Here is a 26,431-nt window from a genome sequence, read left to right as displayed (position 1 = left end):
AATGGTTCCGCACATGTAGGACATAGTGATTGTACTACTACTATCGAGTATAGTGACAGTGGGAAATCTATTTTCAAAGCCTCACGTCATTCTTATTTTGTTTGTGGTCAGACCGCATATGTTCGTCTGCCCCTCGATTGGGATGGAACATGTTACATTGCCTTCCTACTGCCACCAGTTTTTCTAGCCCCATCTGATTATCACAGAAACACACATCTAGTACACGTCAGACATAGAAGGGAGATCGAGTCCCCAATTGTCGATCAAACTGAAACTGCTCTAGAACAATATCAAGACTTCAATAAAGGTTTCTTCTTCTTTATAGGACCTGTCCAGAATAGTAAGTTAATACGTAGGTTAACCAGAACCCTTGAAGCAGTAGTGAATGAGACTACTTCCGCTCTAGGTAATTTAACTGAAGAACAATCTGCTATAAGATTTGTCGTGCTCCAAAATCGTCTCGTTCTTGACGTCGTACTGGCCGATAGAGGAGGAGCTTGTAGAGTCATCGGATCTAGTTGCTGCATTTTCATTCCTAATAACGCGCCGTCTGTTTATTCAGCAATCACCAGACTTCATAAAATTGCCCATCAGTTACACCAGAATCCAGGCTCCTGGACATGGTCCGGTTGGCTCTGGAGTATTATATCTGCCTGGGGATGGAAAGTATTGTCATTCCTAGGTATTGCAGTAATGATCATATTCAGTTGCTGCCTCTGTATACAATGTGGCCCTGCGATTTGCGGCATGTGCGCTACCTCTTGTATTCCTAGTCCTAGTCCTAAATCCCGTTCCAAGACAATTCGAGACGAGCAAATGATGCTATATGAAATGATAGATGGTATCATGAATATTGATGTTTCCTGATGGAAACGTAGGGCACAAGGAGGGAATGTGGAAAAGTAAATTTTGCCATGTTATATGTGCCTACGTGTTCCCCATATTATGCTATATGTGCATGATCGATATGCATGTATCCCCCTATGATCGATTAAAGACGCAATTATAGTTGTGTCCATCTCCAGTATGTTAGTTTCCAGTTCTCGTGAAAGCAACGAGTATTAGGCCTATGTTGCCACGTTTTACAGTGTGCACGTTAATTCATTGAATTGTCCCGGTTTCTAGGCCTCAAAAGGGCCCGGACATCAGATTCAGCTCCTGTCTCCGGAAAACCCTCTCCAAGGAGCGACACAGCCCCCACCTGCATCCCTGACCCTTCACTTACTTCCTGCCTCACAGTGCCCAGCCCGGCCTGGCTCTGCCTGCCAGTCTGCCAAGAGTATGTTATGCTTCTAGTTATCAGTCCAGCCCTCCTTCTCTGCATTCCTAAGCTACTGAATCGCATCAATAGTTTCAGTCATGGTCTAGCCTTACTGTCTCCATGTAAGAGAAATACTGTATTAATATTCATAGAATATTCCTAGCACACGCAATACATGTAGAGTTAAGCATGCACCAGTCTTAGTGTCAAATAGCCTTTGCCCTGATAACTTTTGGATTCTATCAATATGTACTCCAAACACCAGATACCAGATATGATATAGGTACATGTCGTCCTGACACTGTAGACTGTAGTCTCCTCTTCTAGTGCAGAAGTCATAGCCCCCAGTTCCTCCTGGTAACGCGTCATTGCCCGTTTGCGCGCACCACTAGGTTAAAGGTCCCAGCTGCTCAGGTAGCCCCCTCCATGTTTCCGCCCCGTTTATGACACTTCTGTTACGTTTACATCACATGTCTATGTATACGCCCTGTACACGCCTTCTTGTCACTCCCATTTTGTCCTTATCTTTCGCGACTGCTACGAGAAACGCCTACTGCTACGCCTACTGTATTGAATGTAATGTATTTGTTTAAGTATATATATACTGTGTACTGTTACTGAAAGTTACCCCCTGGTCCTTCCCCATTTCCCCGGCAGCTGCCATCCGTCTATTCCCATGCAGGCTGTCCTGTTCCTGTCCCTTATGCCTGATTAAAGCCTGTAGACTCAAGATACCTCGAATCCTGTCTCTTATTTATTGAGCTATCTGTTTTATTCATTGTATTCAAAAATAGTACCGGTAATTAATTATTTATTTACCACAGTCCAACTAGATCCTTTGGTCCATCCTTGTCGGGAAGCCGTGTTCTCTGTCTCCTTGCTTGAAGGCAGTGGTTGTCTACATTCTCCATAAGTCCTGGTAACAGACAGGTGTGTCATTTGGCTTCAACATGCCCCTGGAGAGGTTTCTATTCCTTGTTCCCATACTGCAAGCAACAGAACCTGTGTATGGCAGGCAGTTGTGACAGAGACAATAATTCAGCAGGTTCTTTGCACATGTATTAGTGCTATTTCCAGCCCTGTCAGGATCTTACCATGATCCCATTCAAAGATGGCTGCTCCTTATTGCCTTCTGCTGAGGAATAGCCATATGAAGTACGGCTTTTGAACATTCTGTATCCGTTCCCTGATTCTGGTTAGCATATGATAAGGAGATGATGATCATTCATCAACTACGCAGAAAAACATTCATAGTGTACCTTTTTTCAATGGGTTCACTGCCCCCTTGTCAGCTACTTTTTTCTCTATTTTTGTCTTTTTCTTTTTGCTCTATTTTTGTTTATTAAACCAAAAGAAACGCTGTCAAAAATACTCAAACCAGCGTTGCTCTGTTAATATCCGCCTACTATCTCTCCCTTTCCTTCCTTCCTCTCATTCTCTTCTCTTTCTCTCTTCTCCCTCTCTGATCACTTTCTTATACTTTCTTCCCCTCCATCTGTTTCCCTCTCACTTGAGACCTCCCTGAGTTCACAGCAATGAACCTCGGGGATCTAGCGAAAGTGACAGAGGTACCAGAAGTGGCCAGGGGCTTTCAAAAGCCTGAGGGCCTGAGCCCTTTCCAAGGGCTCAGGCCACCAGGGAAATGCGCTGTAGAATTAAAGGCCTGCCTGGTCCTGAAGATGGGTGTGTTTATATATTCATGTTTCTTTGTTTCATGATTGCAGCTACTACAGCATACAAAATGTAGATACATATTAGAGTTTCAAGTTATTTAAAAATTATGTAATGCACTATATTTAAATTTAAAGCATAACATGAGTAGAAATTAACAGTTCAGTTAGTCTTTGTGATCTGTAGCAGCAACAGACTTCTTCTCTTCTGAGAAAGCCTGTGGAAAAAGGTTGAGTTTGTGGTGTGTGAAATTCACATCGTTTGCTTTTGTATAATGAGGCAAAATGTAAGCAATATCATGTGAAGTTAGGCATAATTACTCAAAATACAAATCCATTATTTAACACTGTATTCTAGCACAAAGTGTGTCCTCACGTAATTTTTTTTATGCTAAAATTTGTTTTTAAAATAATTCAACAGTAATAACAACAGTCGCTTGAGTTCAGTCTTTATGAGTGTATTCCCTGTAAATATTTACCAAGAATAGTGTGTTAGTATAGTAAAATGTTACCATGAATATTGTGTAATTATGCGAAGTTGCCTAATGGCAGTAGTTTAGGAATTTTGCATAAGTGTAATACAAAATTCCTGAAATTAAATGAATTACACCCATGTAATTAAAGTTACTCCCTGGCCATACGCTTCAGGCACCTACCACACATGGCTAATTCAATCTAGTTCACTTTTATGGAGGTAAGCCGTATGTGATTTTGGGGATGAATAATTAGATGGTGTCAATGGAAAGAGCATCCTTTCGAAACCTGACCAACCACATTTCAAGATCATGGCAATTCATTTGGCAATTTTGAATCTCTTTGGCATTCATGGGTGTAGACTGCACACTCTTCTTACCTTCATCATAATAACACAGGTGTGAGATACAGTTTTGTTATCCACGAGCGGTCCAGTCTTTGTGCTGATTGCCTCTTTTGCCTCCACAGTTATTAGATCGCATTGGCGGCTTCTCATTAATTATTCCCACCGGCTGGTGAAGACAGAATTTTATGTTTTTGAACAGGTATGTAGGCATCTGATTGTGCCTCTTCTAAGAATATACGTTACTGACATGCATTGTGGCACAAGACCCTGTACCACATTTGATTATTGCTCCGCCTTATTTCCAGACCACAATCCACGGATGTGAGTCAGAGGTGTCGGCTGACACCTCCCTGAATATTGCTGCAAGTTGGATGCCCATATATTAAGACCCCAAGTTATTGGTAAGCATGATGTTGCTACTGCACCTCTTGCTTTTTTCACACCAAGTACACACACCTCTCACTTATATATTTATTATTCAACAGGCTGTCTCCCCCCCCTCCCCTGTCCTGATTAAGACCCGCCTCTGATGCCTAATGCACTGCACAATTGTTAAGGGTTGAATCGTCAACGTTGTTGTCTCAATTAGTCCACGCAATTTTCCTGAATTGAACAGAAAATCATAACTACTGTTGGGATTTATGCATTGAGTTCAGGACTTGAAAGGTAAATACTTTTTAGTGTTATATATATGTTATTTATGTCACCTCTGTACAACACTTTGTCACATATCATTACCAGTCACTAATTGTACACCATAGCCATTGGTTTCTTTGCCATATGTGTTTTATGTCACAGACAGCCATTTCATTGCTTTGCATATATACAAATAAAAAGTTAAGAAATTCGTTTTTTTGCATAAACAAGTTGGTTTTCTTGGTGTGTTACTTGGATATATGACTGAGATATGTTTTCCTTTAATGTATCAAATACCTGGTGCAAATCAGTTGATCTAACCCGACAGAACCACTTGTTTTTTAGCCCATTCCATAAAGCAGGCTCACTGCCATCCAAAAAAACAGCCCATACGCTGACCTATCAGACCAGTCCTTCTGGCACTGTCAGATTGCTCTATAGTCTATAGGCCAGTGCAGCTCTGAACACCACAGACTCTGGGAGCGCAGCTTTCCGAGGTCCTACAAACACCATGCGTTGAAGTCTGCGTGCAGAACATGTTTGAATCACATGTTCTGTCGTGGGTGTGCACACAATTAACTCATCTCTGGGAATGTGCTTGGCCGCTAAACTGTGTGCATCGTCAGACTGATGCGACTGCAAACCCCCATACCTTCACAAAAGAAATACACGAGAAGGGATGCATATTCACAAATATAAAAGAAATCCACTGATGTTAAGTGCTAAAATATCCCACCACCAAGCTTTGAAAGAGCGCACCAACCGATCACATATATTCTGCCAGTTTGCCATCCCGCGTCTAAACAACACCTGCGAAAGTTATCAATCCATTAAAAAAATAAAAACTCTGCAGTATGAGGAGGTAAAACACCGCACTGCCTTGGATGCAATTAAAGACTTTCCAGCTCTTTCTAGCTCTTTCTATGCCTGATAATTGGAAAACGTCAAAGCGCAAAGAAAGGATGCTGCAGAGGGCTTGCATCATATGCCTGAATCGACTTCTACAAGTGTGAAATTGAATTTCTCACTTCCAGCTCCTCAATATTTTTCCTGCCATGCGTGAGAGAAGTCTCCTGAGACGAGAGACTGTTTTTCCCCTGAAGCTGACAAACATTGAAAAGAAGCTAAGTGTGTGTGTGTGGGGAGAGGGGGGGGAGGTCGGTCTCAACATTTCTGACAAATCTGCCCTGCCAGGCACCCTTCTTTACTTCAATAGCCAAAATAGTCATTAATACAGTGCATAACAGGCAGGCCCAGTGAGCTACATTTAAGTAATTTAATCCAAATATGCATTTTTTGTTATAATTGAAATGCCTGATGCTTGATGCTAATGGTAATATTAATTTTAAGGTGAGGTTTGTAGGCATGAGGACACATTAACTTTTGGTGGGAAGCAAGTACGTTTTTCAGGGAATCACAAATTTCAAGAATCTAGGGGCATATTATCAAGGGGGTTTATCTCCGCTTTTTTGGCTTTAAAAGCCAAGAAAGTGGAGATAAAATTATCTCCCTATTACCTAGCTGTCGCTAACACCAGTTAGCGACAGCTAGTAGGAGATAGCGACCATCATGGGCCCCACTTTGCATGTCGGTTATATTTATCACTAATGACATGCAAAGTGGGCGTGCCAAGATGTTAGCGACTGGAAACAGTCGCTAACATTGCTATCTCCTATTACCAACTTATGGAGATATTCGCTCTAAGCGCGAATATCTCCAAAAGCTAACATACCTGCCCTGAGCAGTTCTTAGCCATGTTATCCAATGGGAGGTGGATAACATGGCTAAGAGCATTAGCTCGGTAATGGATGAATATCGCTGACTTTTCAGCGATATTCATGCATTGCGGCCGATTTTTATCGCATTTGCGATAAACCTTGGTAATACCAAGGTTTATGTGCGATAAAAATCGCCGCAGCCCAGCGGTAAATTTTTGTCTCTAACCAAGCAATAGCGATAATTATCGCTATTGCTTGGTAATATGCCCCCTAGTTTTAAGTGGGTGTTGAATTCCGATCCGTGCACAAAGTTTCACAGGGATCTGGTAAATATGGCCAAATGTTTGCCCGCCTCGGTATCAAGGCCTAATGTGCCTCAGTATGTCTTAACTGTGCAGCTAAACGATCACAGAGCCAGGCCGCCTGTCCGAAAAACGCTTTAAGCTCTGCTTGGGTATTCCAACTTTCTAATTTAGGCATCGTAAAAAGCGTTTGATCTACACACATTGGATCTCTTGGTGGCACGCAGCACCTGCGTTTTTTTTTGCTACAGCAGTGTCCATGTGGGCTACAAATGCAATGAGATAGTCACAATATTTAGAACAACTTTACTCACTCGATGAGAGCTAATACACTGATTCACATGTTTTGGTGGTCCTCACTAGGATGCAGTTGTCGCAACCAATGAATTTAATAAGCCGAAACAGACATACAGAAAGTCAACAAGGCGGTAATAATAGAAAACAACGAGGGGGGTTCAGGACACCGCTTAGAGAGCAATCAAAATAACCTTCAGGTTTCTTTAGAAAGCAAGAAGTGCCCCTTGAGGAGAACAAATTAGATTTGTAGAAACAGGAAAAAATAGATACACAAAATGTGGACAGTGCTTAATTTGTAAAATATGAAGTGCAGGTGCTCAAATGTTTGTTGGAGGCCACACCCATGTTTCCCTGGCTCCACCCACTTCCCCCATTAGCTCCACCCACTTCCCCTATTGTATCCAGCAACACCCTCAACTGGCACCCAACCATAAAACATTGAAATGTCACACATAAGCCCTCAGGCCAGAAAGCATGGAAATGTCACACATAAGCACCCATGCCATAAACCATGGAAATGTTACACATAAGCCCTCAGGCCAGAAAGCATGGAAATGTCACACATAAGCACCCATGCCATAAACCATGGAAATGTTACACATAAACCCTCAGGCCAGAAAGAATAGAAATGTCACCGATAAGCACATCGGCTAGAAAGCATGTAAATGTCACACATTAGCACCCAGGCCAGAAAGCATGCCATAATCCTTGGAAATGTCACACACAAGCATCCAGGCCAGGGTTAGGTCATAAACCGTGTAAATGTCACACATAAGCATCCATGATCCAGGCCATAAACCATGGAAACGTCACATATAGGCATCCAGCCGGGGTGTGCACATATATCCCCATGATTGCGCATTAACCGAACATCAGCTCTATATTGTACACTCTAGATATATTGGCTGAGCCAATATCCCTCCTAGGGATGGGAGAATTTCGACTTGAGGATTCCTAGCGGTCTTAAGTTCAAGAATCACCCGATCCCATTGCGTACTAGATGTCCCTAGCTGTTCCTGCAGTGTCTAAAGACTTTCTCTTAGAGTGTCCCTTCCTCCCAGGATCTGCCTTCTCTGACAATCGCTGCAAGTGTAGCCAAATCACAGTTAATGTCAATGCTAGCCTGCTGGTGGGGCTTCAGATGTTGCTGGGTTTTAAGATCAGTCTGTGCTAATCCATACCAAGGCATCTGGGGGCTCACAATCAAACAGTATTCAATCCTAGCCTTTTATAATAGATCTAGGGATATGCAGATCACGGTTCTTGTATCCTGGCAGAGCTAGGCACCCACTGGGTTCACACACAATTACAACAAAAATTTAATTAAGAAAGCTTACTGTTATAAAACACTGGATACATTAAGGTTATAGTTTCTGATAATAAAAACAAAATGTCACACTAATAAAAACATGAAATGGAAGGGTGAGGTATGGGGAGTGAGAGGCCATCTTTTGCTTCACCTGTGAGAGGGGTGCCACCTTACCTAATGTTTATGGTGCGCTTAGCAGAATCTCAGGAGGGGCCTGCACCACAGGGGATGAATGAAACAGAAGAATTTCCCTGTTGACAACCTTCTTCTCTCACCAGTCCCCACCACACCCTTCTCTTCCCATCTATTTCCCCTTCCTTTCTCCAACCTGGGCTAGTTTTTGATCTGTAAGGCAGTTTCAATGCAGGACCTCTAGGAGGGGTACTAGAGGATCTGGGGTGGTGGTGTTTGCATACCTCATGCTGTGGCAGTTATGGCAGGCCTGTTGTCATTCTAAGCATGACAATGAGCCATTTAGCTTCGTACTAGCACTCTGTAAATTGTATCAACATGTGATGCTCACTCTGAAAGGCAGCAAATTTTAGGTTTAGCAGCCGCACCCATCCTGGCAGGTAAGAGCACTTCATCAATAGAAAACAAACCAGCTGCCCTAGGGCCCTGTTGACTATCCGCCCTGCCCATCAACCTTCCTTTCAAGAGTCCCCCATTCATTCTCAGGTGGTCTATGAATATTCGTTAGACATGGGCGTCAAAGGGTCACGAGGCGTATTTGCTTAGGGGGGCTCATTATTGCGTTACACACACCACTGCAACCCCCTCATATTGTATTTTATTCGATTAGTAGTGCCTCTGCTTTGCAGCTAAGTCACATACAATCATATATATTCCAATTACATCCCACAAAGCTAACTGTTTAGTGTATCTCTATTCTGCATATGTGCAGTAACATCATTTTTTCCTAAGACTACATTCCGTCAACGACACAGCTGAAGACACCTCTACAAAGAACTTTACGTCATGGTGCAGTAATCACCCTCTTTCACTCTACCCCACTTCCGCTCATTGACTCTGCCTTAAGCTATGTTCGAGCAAATTCCCAAATACAAACAAATGTCTAATCACAATTTGGTTACACATCAGATTAGGAAGAAGGCTTTGCTAGCTGGAATCCCAGCGCCCTAACTGAACTAAATGCCATAGAAAGAAGTGATGGCAATTAGTAAAAACGGTTTATGATAGCTGTGGGGTTGTCTCCTATTAGCTGCTACACCCTTGTGGCTCACTGGTGCATTTGTTATGGTGTGGCCACACACAGCCTGCCATTAACTTGTTGCAATGGAAAAGCACCATAGAGGTGGTGTGACTCACACAGCAGTCCGAAATAAATCCCTCTGTGTCCAATCCTCCCTTTCACCGGGTTCATCGCACCTCTGAGAAAACCATATACGGGCGGTGTTCCGGCGCTGGTGGTACAGCTATAATATATATTGCAGTTTATCCATTCTCCCCTCTGCCATGGTAAGCTATCAATCAACATATGTGTTGAGCGTGCTACTCACCCGCTAGGGTCTCAAGGCGCTGGGAGGGGAGCCGCTCCTGCTCGAATAGCCAGGTCTTGAGTTGTTTCCTGAAGGAGAGATGATCCTGGGTCAGCCGTAGGTGGGTGGGGAGGGAGTTCCACGTCTTGGCCGCCAGGTAGGAGAAGGATCTTCCTTCGGCGGTGGCTCTGCGAATTCGTGGGACGGTGGCGAGGGCGAAGCTGGCGGATCGGAGCTGGCAGGTGGGTGTGTAGAATGTGAGGCGGCTGTGGAGGTATTTGGGGCCCATGTAGTGGAGAGCCTTGTGTGCGTGGGTGAGGAGTCTGAACGTGATCCTCTTGCTGACGGGGAGCCAGTGCAGGTCTCTCAGATGGGCAGAGATGTGGCTGTGACGGGGGATGTCCAGGATGAATCGTGCGTATGCGCTGAAGTCTTTTCTGTAGTTTGGCTGTGGTTCCAGCATAGAGGGTGTTCCCGTAGTCCAGTCGGCTGGTGACGAGGGCCTGGGTGACCGTCTTCCTGGTTTCGGTGGGGATCCACCGGAAGATCTTTCGGAGCATGCGCAAGGTGTTGAAACAAGATGACGAGACGGCGTTGACTTGTTTGGTCATCGTGAGGGAGGAGTCCAGGATGAAGCCCAGGTTGCGTGCATGGTCCGTGGGCTTCGGGGCGATGCCTAGTGCAGGGGGCCACCAGGAGTCGTCCCAGGCAGAGGGGGATGGTCCCAGGAGGAGGACTTCCGTCTTGTCTGAGTTCAGTTTCAGACGGTTGAGCTTCATCCATTCTGCGACGTCTTTCATTCCATCCTGGAGGCTGGTTCTGGCGGTGGCGGGGTCGTTGGTGGGGGAGAGGATCAGCTGGGTGTCGTCAGCGTAGGAGATGATGTTTAGGTTGTGTTAGCGTGCGATGGCTGCGAGGGGGCTCATGTAGACGTTGAAGAGGGTGGGGCTGAGCGAGGATCCATGAGGAACACCGCAGATGACTTCGGTGGCCGCGGATCGAAGGGGGGAGGCGGACTCTCTGGGTTCTTCCGGAGAGGAACGAGATGATCCACTGCAGGGCCTTCCCTTGGATTCCGGTGTTGCTGAGGCGCTGTATTAGTGTGTGGTGGCATACGGTGTCGAAGAATGCTGACAGGTCCAGGAGGATGAGGGCAGCTGTTTCCCCATTGTCGAGCAGGGACCTGATGGCGTCGGTGGCTGCGATGAGTTCGGTCTCGGTGCTGTGGTTTGCTCGGACACCGGACTGCAAGGGGTTGAGGGATCCGTTTGTCTCGAGGAAGGCGGAGAGTTGTTTGTTGACGGTATTCTCGATGACTTTGGCAGGAAAAGGTAGAAGCAAAATGGGGCAGAAGTTCTTGAGGCCCGTGGGGTCCGCAGTGGGTTTCTTCAGGAGGGCGCTGAGCTTGGCATGTTTCCAGCTCTCCGGGAAAGTGGCGGATGCGAAGGAGCTGGTAATGATGTCCCGGAGTTGGGGTGCGATGATGGAGTCAGCTTTGTTAAAGATGTGGTGTGGACAGGGGTCGGTTGGGGAGCCGAAGCTGTTGTGTATGTCGGCGATGTTGCGGTGAAAGAACGAGGCGAGTGAGTTGCAGAGGTCTTGCGAGGGTTCGATGTCGTTGTTGCAGGCGCTGGGGTTGGAGAGCTCTTTAGCGATGCTGAAGAGTTCCTTGCTGTTGTGGGTGTTGTTGTCTAGTCGTTCTCTGAATGTTGTCCTTTTGGTGGTTCGGATCAGCTGGTGGTGTTTGCGGATGGCGTTTTTGAGGGCTGTTATATTTTCTGTTGACTGGTCGTGGCGCCAGGCTTTCTCGAGGGTACGGCAGGATTGCTTGTAGTTTTTGAGGTCGTTGGTGAACCATGAGGCTTTCTTGCTGCCGCGTCTGCTGGGAGGTTTCTTCAGCGGTGCAAGGTCATTGGCGCAGTAGGTGAGCAACTATGTGAGGTTGCGAGCTGCTTCGTTGGGGTCCGTCGTGTTGGTGGGCGGGTTCTGGCTAAGGGAGGTGGTGAGCTGGTCGGTGGTTATTTTGCTCCAGCTTCTTCGGGGAGCCTGTTGCTGTTGCGGGTGGTGGTGGGTCGTGGTTCTCCTGAAGTTGAAATGGACGCAGCTGTGATCTGTCCAGTGTAGTCCGGTGGAGTGGCTGAAGGAGATGTGCTTGCTGGAGGAGAAGACGGGGTCAAGCGTGTGGCCGGCATAGTGGGTGGGGGTGTTCACCAGTTGCTTGAGTCCGAGGTTGGCGAGGTTGTCCAGCAGGGTGGTGGTATTGTTGTCGTTGTTGTTTTCCAGATGGAAGTTGAGGTCCCCTAGGAGGATGTAGTCTGAGGAGGTGAGGGCGTGCGGGCTGATGAAGTCTGCGATGGCTTCGCTGAATTGTGTGCGTGGTCCCGGGGGTCTGTAGATGAGAGTGCCTCTGAGGGTGGTCTTGGGGTTGGTGTGTATCTGGAAGTGAAGGTGCTCGGCGGCGGTGAGGGTGTCTTCGGAGTTGGACGTGACGCGGATGGTGTTTCTGTGGACGATGGCGATGCCTCCTCCGGTTTGGTTGATGCGGTCCCTCTGGGTGATCTTGTAGCCTTCCGGGATGGCTATGGTGATGTCAGGGGCTGAGGAGGCGTTCATCCATGTTTCTGTGAGGAAGGCGACATCTGGTGATGTGTCGAGGAGGTTCCAGAGTTCGACGGCGTGCCTTTTGAACGGAGCGGGTGTTGAGCAGGATGCACTTGAGGTGATTGTTGCTGGTGCCTGGCCTGGCGGGTGCGGTGCAGGTTCGGAGGCAGGTGAATTTGCAGGCTTGGCAGGAGAAGGGTCCGTGGGTGCGTTTCGGGCTGGCTCGGTGGCAGGCGGGGTTACGGCCGGTGTTGATTGCGTGGAGGGTGGCGGCATCGTAAGTCAGTCGGGTGGGCTGGTATCGTTGAGGGCCAGGGGTCCTGGCGCTGGGCGCGGTCCAGGCTCGGACGGGCGTAAACGGGCTTGCCTTTGGCGAGCAGTCGGCGCACCCGCTGCGCTTGATCGCTGCGCGTTCGCCCGGTCTCCGCCATAAATGGCCAAGTGGGAGGGAGGAGCAGCTGGGAGGCGGGAGCGGGGCGGCGAATGGGGAGCGGGATTGGGTACAAAAGAGAAAAGGGGGTGGGGCCACAGGGGAGCAGTGGCGGGGAGCAGGGCAGGAGCGGGGGGGACAAGGAGCGGGATAAACAATCACGGGGAGAGCGGCGAGGGGGCAAGCCTCGAAGTAGGCAGTGGCACAGGAAGGACAGTAATTACAAACAGTGTAATAAAAAACAGTGGAACAAGTAAAATTAGCAGGGCACAGAGCAGAGAAAGCACAGAATACTCAGGGCAGCAGGAGCAGCGGCGAACTCGCGGCAGGCAGCTGTGGAGACCAGGACACACAAGGGGGGCCATGCGGTGAGCGGAGCGACCGGCCCTGAGAACAGGGTCAAGGGTCACAGCTCACCACCGCGCGGTCTCCGCCGTAAATGGCCAAGTGGGAGGGAGGAGCAGCTGGGAGGCAGGAGCGGGCAGCGAATGGGGAGCGGGATCGGGTACAAAAGAGAAAAGGGGGCGGGCGGCCGGGGAGCAGCGGCGGAGAGCGGGCGGGAGCAGGGGGGACACAGAGCGGGAAAAACAATCACGGGGAGAGCGGCGAGGGGACAAGCCTCGAAGTAGGCAGTGGCACAGGAAGGACAGTAATTACAAACAGTGTAATAAAAAACAGTGGCACAAGTAAAATTAGCAGGGCACAGAGCAGAGAATGCACAGAATACTGAGGCCAGCAGGAGCAGCGGCGAACTCGCGGCAGGCAGCGGTGGAGACCAGGACACACACGGGGGGCCCTGCGGTGAGTGGAGTGACCGGCCCTGAGAACAGGGTCAAGGGTCACAGTTATGAAGAATCCCACCTCTTTGTGACATTATATTACTCATTTGCCATAATCAAATGTAAAACAGCAATCTGGAAAACACAGAGATTTTAGAGTCAGACAGCAACAAAACGACAAAACACAACAGACACAAGGCGATGTTGATATTTAGTTGCATCAAAACAACAATGGGAGAGTAGAAAACTAGTAATTAAACTGTGAGAGATACTCGGATTAAAACCAGATAGTCTGGCATGTTGGTAGAATCTTTACAACTGTATCAGGAGTTTAGGGCAAGGCTCTGCCCTTTCAGCCTCCTGACCTGATTAGTGGCTCTAATCTTAATCATACCAAGTCTCTTTTGTAACCCTTCGACTGTGACTTTCAAGAAAAAACTGCTTTGGATGGTTTGTTTTTTACTCACTGGATTACTTTACTGTTGGTGTGGTGACGGTCTAGTTGTTAAGGCCGGAACAGGAAGGGAGTTACAGGAAGCGGAAGGCGGCCATTTCAGTTATCGGCGCCGAACGCATCCTGAACAGCGGTGTTCCCGGCGCTCCGGGGTAATAAAGATTACTAAAGAAGTTCCCGGCTCCCGTAATCATTAGCAAGGGGGACTTCTACAATGGCGACGAGGTGTCCTTACCCGCAGTGTGCCCAGTAAAGCTGACACGCACGGCGGCTCCCCGGACCGAGACGAGAGTTCCCGCCGAAGGGAGAGACACGCCCACCACCCGGAGCGCAGCAGAGGACAGAGCGCGCTGCGCTCACGGCACCTTCCGACCCCAGCTACCCCAAAGGTGCCTGCAGGTCGAGGGGGCCACAGCAACCTGGTGATGCAGCTTAGCTGCTGTTGCATGAGGTGGCAGAAGGTGTCCACCATAACCGCGCAGCGCTCACCAGGAAGAGGGTCGAGCCCAGCCAGGAAAGGTGCAAAATAAACCTCTCCTGCCCCAGGGGCCACGAGGTGGAGAAGATTGAACCGGAATTCGTGAGGCAGATAGGAGGCACGGACCGCGCGGCGCAGTTCCCGCGCCAAACTGGCGGAGGAGGCAAGCCAAGGCGGAAAGTCGGCGGCGGTCGGCAGAGAGGGACAGCGCTCCCTACACACCACGGCAGCGACGTTGAGTGGAGCGGCAGGGAGCAGTGGAAGTGTAGCGGACACTAGCACCAGACAGACTCCAGGCAGCCCTCCCAACCGAGACGTTGCAGCTCCTGCTGATTCCACCGTCGTCAGGAGGATGGCGGCGCAATCCACAACACTCACACAGATGGTACCTTTTCTTCCGACCAGGGGTGAACCAGTGATGCCCTGGGAAGATTGGAAGAGGTACTTCAAGAATTATCTAGAGGCGTTGGAAGAAGAGAGTGGGGCAGCATATTCCAGCAAGAGGAGATTAAAGATCTTGCTGCACAATTTGGGCCCTGAAGGCATCAGAGTGTTCGACACCATTGTGAAAGGCCAACGAGATGACACTGATGACGACGTGTTCAGCCATGCCATAGCAGATCTAGATGCGCACTACAGACCCGTGGTATGCGTGGCTATTGATAGACACTGTTTTTTCCCCAAAAGCAAGCTGGTAGTGAGACAGTGGATGAATATGTGTCTGCGCTTCAGAAACTGGCCCTCACATGCAAATTTGGTCCTCTCCATGATGACCTCATCCGAGACCAAATAATAATGCACACCACGAGTACGCACGTCCAGGAGAAATTGTGGGTCAACGGCGATGCCTCCTTGAAAGAGGTATGGGCCATGGTGAAGAAGGCGGAGATGTCAAAGAGGTGTGCGCAAGCAGCCAGGATGGATACAGGAAACACACAGACGGTCTGCAGAGTCATGACGAAATATAAAGGTGAGAGGAACAAACAGAAGGACTCTATGAGGAACACAGACAACAGAAAAGGCCCGCAACAGGCAGGAGGCACAGCCCAAAGGGCAGGTCGAGGAAGTAAACCGAGTTGTTACAGGTGCGGAAGCAACACACATTTGGGAAACGACAAGGTATGTCCGGCGTTCCGGGCGAAATGTGCATATTGCAATATTTTTGGTCACTATGAGAAGGTGTGCCGTCGCAAGCCCAGAGGCGCCACCGTCAGATACGTGGACCAGGAGCAACATGAAGAGGAAGAGAACCTCGCAGAGGAAGAAGATCTGCAAGAGTTCCTATACATTGATGCACAGATATTGGATGTGGGGTGCGCGGAATCGGACAAGCCAAGATTGGACATGCACATAGGAGGTGTACCCATAGAAATGATAGCGGACAGTGGAGCCCCCATCACCATAATTCAGAAGCAGGTATGGGAAAGAGAGTTTGAGACACGGATAAAGGAGAAGCTACATCCAATGGACTTACGACCTGTCACCTATACAGGACAGAGGATACCCATGCTGGGTTACTGTCCACTCCTATTTGAATTTCGGGGACGACAAGCCAGATGCAAACTGTACGTTGCCGAGAAAGGCCCATCGGTACTCAGCTGGAAGGACCAGGGTGCCCTTGGCATACAATTGAACCCGGGAGGAGTGGAGAAAATCCTATTGATGGACATGGAACAGGTCAGCGACACCGAAGCTTGGCGCAGAGAGTACCCCAAGGTGTTCAATGGACAAATAGGAGAGCTGGTTAAATACCAACACCTCATCAAGATGAAGGAAGGTGCCCAACCCGTGGTACACAAAGTAAGGAACATTCCGCTCAGGTGCCGAGAGGCGGTCCAGGCTGAACTGGATAGACTGGAGAAGAGTGGGGTAATACAGGCCATAGACAGCTCTGAATGGTTATCGCCATTGGTGGTGGCACAGAAGCCCAACGAGAAGGTGAGGCTATGTGTCGACCTTCGAGAACTGAACAAAAATATCTTGGTTGACAAATTCCCCCTTCCCCGCATCAACGACATGTTGGCCAAGACGAAAGGTGTGAAGTGGTTCTCCATGTTGGATCTGTCCTCCGCCTACCATCAGGTGAAGCTCCATCCCTCCTGCAGCCATCTCACGTCATTTAATATGCCTTTTGGGTGTTACCAATTTGTCAGGATGCCCTTCGGATTGGCCTCGGCAGCTGCCGTGTTCCAGAACCTCATGCACAGACTCTTCAGGAAGATGGAGGGAGTTCAGTTCTTCCAAGATGACATCATGGTCATGGGTGCATCCAGACAGGAACACAACGAAAAGCTGCACCAGGTACTACGCACGTTGCAGACCAGTGGATTGACGGCAGAGTGGTCCAAGTGCAAGTTTGGGGTTCAGTCCGTGACATACCTTGGGCATGAAGTGAGTGAGAAAGGCATAGAGCCAAAGAGAGCCAACAAGCAAGCAATTTTGGATGCGCCCACCCCAGGAAAGAAGGAAAATGTCAGGTCGTTCCTGGGGATGGCAGAGTACTATAGCAAATTTATTCCCAACTTTGCTACTAAAACACATTGCATGCGACAACTACTTAAGGAAAAGAATGGATTCCAATGGAAGGAGGAAGAACAGGAAGAATTTGCCGTGCTCAAACAGGAACTAGGCGCGACGATACCTTTGAAAGGATTCGACCCGGAAGCGAGTTCTATCCTCACTACTGACGCCAGTGATCGAGGTCAGGGGGCTGTGCTGATGCAGAAGTCGGACAGCGGTGAGATGTCCACTATCAGTTTCGCTTCGAGATCCTTGGCGCCCAACGAAGAGAAGTTTAGCGTCATTGAGAAAGAAATGCTTGCAGTGGTGTGGGGAATGGAACGATTTCGGCAATATCTGTGGGGAGCAAAGTTTCTAGTAAGGACAGACCACAAGCCGCTAGTAAAAGTGTTGACTTCGAGTGGTCATGCCCACGCCACGCCCCGAATAGCAAAAATGACACTCCGGCTGTTGGACTTCGTATATGAAGTAGAACATATACCAGGGCCACAAAATGAGGTGGCTGACTTTCTGAGTCGAGCGGCCGCGCAAGAAGGCCCCGAGGTGCAAGTGGCCGCCAAATGGGAGGGTTACGTGGTTGCTACCATTCAAGACATGGAAGGAGTGATCAGTGCCCAGGAATGGGAAGAGGCATACAAGATGGATGAAGATCTGGAAACGGTCAAAGGCTATGTGATCCATGGATGGCCGGAAAAGAGGCATCTCAAAGAGACATTAAGGAGGTATTGGGAGGTGCGCGAAGAAATGTCTCTGGGAGAGAACCCCCTTTTCCTGCTCAGGGGTGACAAAGTAGTCCCCCCCCCCAAGGGGTGATTCAACACTTACTGCACTTGCTGCACGAGGGCCATCAAGGAATAACTAAAACAAAAGCTCTGGCGAGACAAATGTACTGGTGGCCAGCCATAGATTCCCAAGTGGAGCGCTATGTGAGACAGTGTGAGTCTTGTGCTAAGGCAGACAAATCTCAGTGCGTCCTAAGACCACAACTAGGGAATTTTCCCATCCCAGAAGGCCCTTGGGAAATAGACTCCGTCGACATCATGGGACCCATTCTCAACACAGAAGGTACACAAAAGTACGCAGTGGTATTGATTGATAAGTACTCGAAATGGCCAGAGGTCGACGTACAAGAGAGCATGGATACGGACGCAGTGATAACATTTCTAAGAAACACCTTTCTCAAGGAAGGCATTCCCAAAGTAATCATCAGTGACAATGGCCCCCAATTTACCTCAGCGAAGTGGGAAGCATTTGTATCAAGAAACGGAATAGAGGTCAAACACACTCCAGTGTATCACCCTTCTGGAAACGGTCAGGTTGAACGCTTCAACAGGGAGATCATGGGCACGATTCAAGCAGCCATCAGTGACGGATTGGACTGGGAGAAAGAGTTACCTAAAATGTTGTGGGCCTACCGCATCACTCCGGGCAGCACAGGGTACAGCCCGTTCAAAGTTCTAAGAGGGAGAGACCCCTTTACCAAGGACAATGCTGTGTGGAGGAAGATGGTTGTGCAGAGCAAATGGTCTCCAGCAGTAGTCAGGAGAAACTTGGAAAGGGCGCAGGAGACATACACGGAACACTTTAACAAAAGACACAATGTACAAGGAGTAACATTAGAGAAAGGTGATTGGGTAAGAGTGAAGGTGGCCACACTCAAAAGAAAAGGGGACAGTAAGTTCACACCGCCCCTTCAAGTACTGGAACCATATGCTAGATCAGCACTTCTCAGCGACGGCAAGATATGGTCGCAAGACAGGATGGCGAAGTGCAGTAAGATACTAAATTGGGGCAACGAGACGTGTGAGGAGGTGGAGAATGTAGAGGAAAGAGAGGAAACAAGTGGAGAAAGAAGGAATGAGCAAGTGGAGGAAGGCATGCAGCGAGTGGATAGGGGAAAGAGAGCGGAGAGTGGAAGAGAAGAAGCCGGAGGACTTAAGGAAGTGAAGAGCGAAGGAAAGGAAGAGAAGAACCTGAGTGAAGATGGTGAGGAAGCAGGGACTAGTAAGGTGACAGAAGGACAAAGAAGAGAACAGCCTGATCACATCAGAACGACGAGAGCAGGAAGAACAGTGAGGAAACCGGAGAGATTTAAGGACTTCGAAATGGACTACTAGTAAGACTGTTTTGTTTAAGGGTTGCATAAAGGGGGGAGATATATGGTGACAGTCTAGTTGTTATGGCCGGAACAGGAAGGGAGTTACAGGAAGCGGAAGGCGGCCATTTTAGTTATCGGCGCCGACCGCATCCTGAACAGCGGTGTTCCCGGCGCTCCGGGGTAATAAAGATTACTAAAGAAGTTCCCGGCTCCTGTAATCATTAGCAAGGGGGACTTCTACAGTTGGCACTGCCTTTCTTAAGAGGTCTGCTGCGCTGCTGCTTCAAATAACAGTGCCCTCCTCAATGTTGTGCTGAAATGGCGCCTCAGTGACTTGTACAGTGGCGGTGCCTGCATGTGTGCCGGGACGTGTCATTGAATTTAAAAAAAAGGTTACACAAACTGCCGCAGCGGTGCAACCCCTACCTCCAAAAGACCAAATACAGCCCAATCAGCACCTGTCACTGCAACGCTGAACAGAAGGCAAATTTGCATGGATATGGAGGAGGATTTATTATCGGCTGTCGGCTCTTTCAGCATGAGCAAAGCAACACTCTTCTTCACCAGGGGGACTCGGAGACTGAAAAGACTAGCTTGAACAACACTGCAGTGAGTCAGTCACTTACATTTACTTTGGAATATGACACCATGTGCAGTGAGTGCAGTAGCTTCCTTGATGTGAGTTCAAGTTGGAAGTGGCAGTGTACACCCGGACCTGACAAATAAGTGCCGGTGCTAAGTACTGGAAAAAACGGCACAAATTAAGCACTGAGTGGTGTGAGAAAATTGAGCTCAGCATGCAAGTAAACGGATCAAAAGAACAGTAAGTATTCAGTTAAAACTCGAGGCAGATGTAGTTTAAAATTGCCACAAGTCCCTCTTTCTTTTGTTGTCTGTTCTTTAACAAGCCAAGTTTAGCTCTTTGGCATTAGGTCAGAGAGTACCAAACAACATGATAAAAGTAAGTTGACCATATTTAGTTGGAATATGCAGGGTTAAGCTCATTATTAACTGATGAACGGGGACAGACCTATGCAAAACATATGAGCTAGTAAGTTTTCAAGAAACTTGGGATGTGAAGAGAGTTTTGTTTCAGGATGGATTTGTATGCCTACTGTGCTGATGTTGCGTCCTCCCTGCATGGCAGAGCAAATGGGGGCCTGGCAACATTCACAAGCTTAGGACTAGATAGCTGTACAGAACATTTAACATTTGATTCCAGAATTATCCTGGGTGTGTTACTATCTATTTCCCACAATATTAGGGTGCTGGTAATCAATATCTATAATTCACCATCTGCAAAGATAGCTTTGGACATAGAGTAGAGAATTTTCTTAGAAAAGAAACTACTAGAGTGGTCCTTATTGCCATTAGTCCTGCTGTTTTGGAATTTTAATTTGCATCCTTGCGAGACAAGGTTTAAGAAAAGGAGGAATCAATCCCACCAATTTACCCCCCAGGGCTTACTTGGTTGACAGGGCTGGGTTGAAAGCGATCCTTATGACCTTCAGAGACGTCCTTTGACGTTACCCCTCTACATCAGAGACACTTTTGCATAAAAGTATTGAGTCTTCAACCCTTAAAATCAGACACTTCTAGATCTCGAACTGAACCTCTGTCAGAATGACTTCTATGCTGTTTAAAGGACTCAACCGGACTGCTTTTATGGAAGGACTGCTATTCTGCTTGTTGCCAAGCGACTGCTGCTCCCTGACTCTCCTAGAAGGACTCTGCCTTCCTTCCAAGGGATCTCCAATGGCTTGCTGGCTTGCCTCCTGTTTTCTGAAGTCTCAGGGACACAAAAAACGTCCTACAATTCTGCTGGTGCTGCTGGATTCTGCCTTTTGTGAGCCCTACCCTTGCCTGAAGTGCCCCATCCAAGCTCTGGGCCTCAAAAGTGGGATTTGAGTTGACTGTGCAAGAAATTCTTCCACATCGCCCTTTGAAGCTGACACAAAGGCTATTTGATGACAGTGGTTACACATACTGTGCGGCTTGATGACAGTGCATTGCATTCACTTCAACTGATTTTGATGCTGATCCGGGACCCCTGTTGTGTGGCTCGACAATGACGCAGTAGACTCTCAATGTCAACAAAAGCTCCATCCAAGGTATTTCTTCAATGGGACCTGTCGGGGTCCTGTAGCTAGTCTGCCGTCGATCGGTCGACCTGAACTTTGGATTCTCACTGGTCCCTCGCGACCTCAAGTAACATTTTGTCAGTGACTTTTAAGCACTAATTTGTCATTTAACCTTTGGAAATTCATATCTCAACTTCATTCTACTTGTTGGAGTTTTGTCATTTTGGTCCTATTTAGCTCAGATACATATTCTCTATTTTTCCAAACGTGGCTGGAGTCTTTTTGTGGTGTATTCATTGTGTTACTGTGTGTGTGTGTTACACAAATACATTACACATTGCCTTTGTAACTAAGCCTGACTGCTCTGTGCCAAGCTACCAGAGGGTGAGCACAGGTTATCTTATGTATATCTAGCTTATCCTAACTGGAGTGGTGGTTCCTGCCTGGCCTGGGTGCATCCGTCAGCCTACCAGGAATACCATTTATAATAGTCTGTGTCAGTGAAACTTCACACAGCGGTGGTTCCCATGTGGGCTGCTGAGTCAATGCAGAGTCCTTGCACTGGGAGAATACTTGCAGCAGAGGCGATGTGTTGGTTCTGCTTGAAATTAGGCTGCACAGCAGAGAAGAAGCATAACTTCTGCTGGATCCACAGATGAAATGGCAGAGCACCTTTAGTTCCACTTCCAAGCGTCCAGGACTGGGGTGGCACCACTTGAAAGGGTGGAACTCACAGATGGCAGAGTCCATGTGCTGGGTTCAAGGTTGTTGGAGCCTTCTGTACCTCAGGCTCTAGACAGGAGGCGAGCCAACTAGCCCTTGGACTCACTTTGGGGTACTGGGTTTCACAGATGGAGGTCAAATCCTTTTGATCCAGGCAAGAGGGCAGCAGGTTAGCACAGCAGGGCAGCAGTCCTCCAGAGCATGAGTCCAGCAGAGTGGCCATCCTTTCAGCAGAAAAGCAGTCCTTTTTCCTAGCAGAGTGTCCACAAGTCCAACACTGTACTGAAGAATTGGTGTCTGGGGTCTACTATTTATGTCCAGACCTTTCTTTGAAGTGGGAGAAGGTTCTTGAGGTTTCCTATCGAAGTTCCCGGGCATCCGGCCTTATTTGTCCAGGCAACAGGTCTGGGTTAAACCCATTGTTCTTTTGCTCACTACACCACCCCAGTTTGGACCTAGCCATAAGCAAATCAGTCTTGACTCTGTTCCTTATGGGAACAGTCCATCCGGAACTGCCAAGCTGGTTTCTCCCTGGACCAGACCAAGTCCTGTGCTCTCCATACCACTGGAGTCAATCTAGCCTGGTTGATAAGAGGTGGAACACCGAAAACTGTCCCAGGATGCTTGTTTCCAGTCCAGGGAGGACCTGGCCTGGCAGTTCGGGCTGGACTGTTCCAAGTGGGACCAGGGTCAAGACTGATTTGCATATGGCTAGGTTTAAACTGGAATGGCATTGGGATAAAAAAATCTATGGATTTATGTTATGTTATATGTTATAATAGATTTATATCACGCACAAATACTCAAGAGTGTCCTGGCACGCAAAGTTACTGTGACCTGATGGAGCGAAGAGTTTAATCCAGCTGATTAAAAAGGACGGTTTTAAGTTGTTTTTTGAAAAGTCTAAAGTCCTGAATATACAGTAATTCCAAGGGAAGGGAGTTTCATGCTGTAGCTGTTTTCACAGAGAGGGACTGACCCCCAAGCCGCATCCTACGAAATTGGGGAATCACCATCTGTCGTTGGGTGGCTGAGTGCAAAGATCTGCTGGGAGCATAGAAAGCAAAACACTTCCTGATATACATTGGTCCAAGACTGTGCAGGGCTCTATGGGCCAAAGTGAGGTCTTTTAATTCACTCTGTGGGCCACAGGAAGCCAGTGTAGATCTCGTAGATGCTGTCTTACGCTTGATCTTCTGGAGATGTTAAACAGAAGTCTGGCCGCGTCATTCTATATGGTCTGCAATTTTTTTAGCAGATATCCAGGAATGACAATGTACAGGGCATTGGCATTATCAATGCGGGAAAGAATAAGAGCACGGACAACCATTTCCTTGGCTGGCCTAGGAAGCAGGGGGAAGAATCTTCTCAGTAATTTAAGAGTGCCAAAGCACACTCTGGTGAGTTTCTTGATTTGCGCCGAAAATCGAAGGTCTTCTCCAAACCAGACCCCCAAGTTCTTTGCTGGATTGCCCTCAGAGTTGGGTTGAGGGAAGTCTGGTGGCCACAGGGATTCTCTAAAGGCAGGAGGACCTCCGACTTGTCCTCGTTGCACTTCAGTTGGGCATGTGCATTTCTGGGCAGTTTCTGTCGACAGGTCAGAGTCTTTCCAGGTAAATAGGATCTGGGTGTCATCGGCATAAGCTATTAATTTTGCTCCCAGCTCCTGTGCCAGACAAATCAAAGGAGTCAGATAAATATTAAAAAGCAGAGGAACCCTGTGAGACTCCAGTAGACATTTTCCTGGCAGCCGATGATAAAGGTGGCATCCAGACCTGCTGGGTGTGTTCTTCCAGAAAAAATTTCAACCAATCCCAAGCGGGGCCAATGATGCCAATGTCTGAGAGTCGAGTAAGAAGTAATTGATGGGGCACCGTATCAAAGGCGGCAGAGAGATCGAGCAAAACCAGAGCTGCTCTGCCGCCCGAGTCCAGACATTCCCTGATCGCCTCAGCCATTTCCACCATTGCGATCTCGGTGCTATATGACGCCCTAAAGCAGAATTGCGCCGGGTGGAGAACACCGGATGCTTCAACATAGGCCTCAAGCTGTCAAATAAACACCTTTTCGCAAACCTTAGACAGTACCGGGAGGAGAGAAATAGGGCGATAACTGGCAAGTTTAAGCGGATCTAAAGAAGGTTTTTTTAAAAGTGGTGACCTCTGGATTGACCACCTCAGCAACCCCAGCCAGAACTCTAGCTGGACAAGGATCAGTCGGAGAACCCGACTTGAGTGATTTGAGGATGGCAATGAGTCAGACCCAGCTATGGGCATGAACTTCATAAATGGAGAAGCTGAAGGGGTGGGAACGAGAGGGGCAGAAGAGAAAAATCCCTCGCCTCCCGGGAACCCGTCCCCAGTCTGTCTTGAATGGTTTGTATTTTCTCAATAAAAAAAAAGAGAGCTCCTCGCACCATTGCGGTGAGGCTGGAAGGGCCGATTGTTCAGCGCAGAGATTTAGGCCCAGATCTCTGAACTGGTCCCAGGAACTCATTACAGTTCAATGGAACTAAGACAGGGGTCCTGTACTGCTCCAACGACCGAGTTCCCTGAGATCTCCCAGATGACTTCTGGCCTCCGTCATTCTCAGAGTCGGTGTCAGCCGCACGATCGGCACGTAATCTGGGTGTGACTTTTGGGCCCAATCTGCAGTTGGACCTGCACGTAAATAAAACCACCTCAACGTACATGATGTTGATCCGTATGCTGCGCAAGGTCTTACCCCTCCTCCCTGAGCAAGCCAGACCCGAAGTAGTGCGAAGTACCATCCTAAGTCGACTCGACTACTGTAACGCACTACTTCTGGAGGCCCCGGTAACACTTCTGGGAAAGCTCCAAAGGGTGCAAAATATGGCTGCCAAACTTGCCCTCTCCCGCCCTTACTACAGCTCTGCAACGGCAGCGCTACAGGAACTCCACTGGCTGCCGGTCCATTCACGCGTTCGCTATAAAGCAGCGTGCATTGTGTTCAGGGCTATCCATGGCCTAGGCCCAATCTCTTTGTAGAGAATGTTTGCCTGGTACCTCCCATCCCGAGCTTTACGCTCCTCTTCATCCAGGCTACTAGTAGTTCCACGTTTCCAGAGAGTGAGGATGGGTGGCCGATCGTTTAGAGTAGCGGCGGCCAAACTCTGGAATTCCCTGCCTTTATCCCTGAGAAGCCTGGAGGATCTTTTAGCCTTTAGAAAGGCGTTGAAAACCCACCTCTTCTGGGAAGAGATTGAAGAGGCCATTCTGAGCCTAGCTGCTGGCAAAGCTATGGGGTCCGATCAGATCCCCCTTGAATTCTATCGGACGTTTAGGCATTTATTGAAGGCAGAACTATTAAAAATTTTTAATGTAGCATTCCAAGATCATCCTCCTGATTCTTGGTCGACTGCCATTATTGTTGTCTTTGTAAAAAAAAATAAGGATGCAAAGGAACTAGGATCATATCGTCCCATCTCCCTCATCACGGCAGATAGCAAGATATACTCTAAAATTCTTGCCAACAGACTAAATGATGTTATGACCAGTCTGGTCTCTCATATACAACATGGGTTTATTAAACATAGGGATACCACAGATCATGTCAAACGTGTTATCGCTTTGTTGGATTGGGCACAAGCAAAGGAATCTCCAGTCGGAGTGATCTTACTCGATGCTGAAAAGGCGTTCGATAGAGTTGACTGGGGGTTCCTTTGGTCGGTACTAGAATGGAAGGGCTTCCCATTACAATTTATTAAAGCTATACAGTCACTTTATTTTAATGCAAATGGAGTAATAAGACTTGGCACCGACATTTCTAGACCATTTTCTATCACTAGGGGGACTAGACAAGGGTGCCCTTGTTCTCCACTTTTATTTGCACTTTATTTAGAGCCTTATTTGAACAGATTAATTACAGAACCTGGTATTCCTCCTGTCCGACTCCATGAAATAGACTATAAAGTTCTAGCATACGCCGACGATGTGGCCATCGTAACTTCTGACTCCGCTACAGCTCTACCTAAAATAATCGAAGTTGCTAGCGATTTTGGCAAATTCTCCGGCTATAAATTGAATGTTTCTAAAACTCAAATTATACATTCTAAAATAGGCATGCCCCTGGACTTGCCAATTAACACTACTGCTACATATCTTGGTGTAACTTTATCGTCTAAAATAGATGACATTGTTGGCCTAAATCTGGACCCTTTACTTGCATCTACTAATAGGACTTTGGAAAGGATAAATAATTTACATCTATCGCTATTTGGACGGACCAATGTCATTAAAATGTTAATTTTCCCTAAGTTTCTCTATTTTTTCCGTACTATCCCTTTACTTTTTAGCATGTCTCTTTTTAATAAAATAGATAGGATGCTGTCTAGATTCTTATGGGGGTATCGTCGGTCAAGAAGAGCTATCAAGTGGTGTACTCTCTCGCAAGGGCGTGCCGGGTTAGGATTCCCGAATTTTAGGTTATACTATTGGGCCATTACTCTTAAAACTATTAAAGTTTTACTATTTCATGACCATGTCAATGAAATCAGTAAAGCACCTTCCATTTTCGAAATGCTTCTGGGTGACTATGTGCGACAATCATTATTAATATTTACGGAGCCGAGCTACTATAAAAAAACAAAATTCAAGATTTTGCTTTCTGCTTTTTTGGCTTGGAAACAGATGAACAAAGTTTTACGGATTATCCCTAAATATAATTTCTATACACCTATACGTTGTAACATCTCAATATTAGGGATGCCTCAAAGTATTCCCACTTCTGGATTTC

This window comes from Lissotriton helveticus, chromosome 6 (genome assembly GCF_964261635.1).
Source record: "Lissotriton helveticus chromosome 6, aLisHel1.1, whole genome shotgun sequence".
Taxonomy (NCBI): Eukaryota; Metazoa; Chordata; class Amphibia; order Caudata; family Salamandridae; genus Lissotriton; species Lissotriton helveticus.
Note: the sequence above shows the minus strand (reverse complement) of the source record.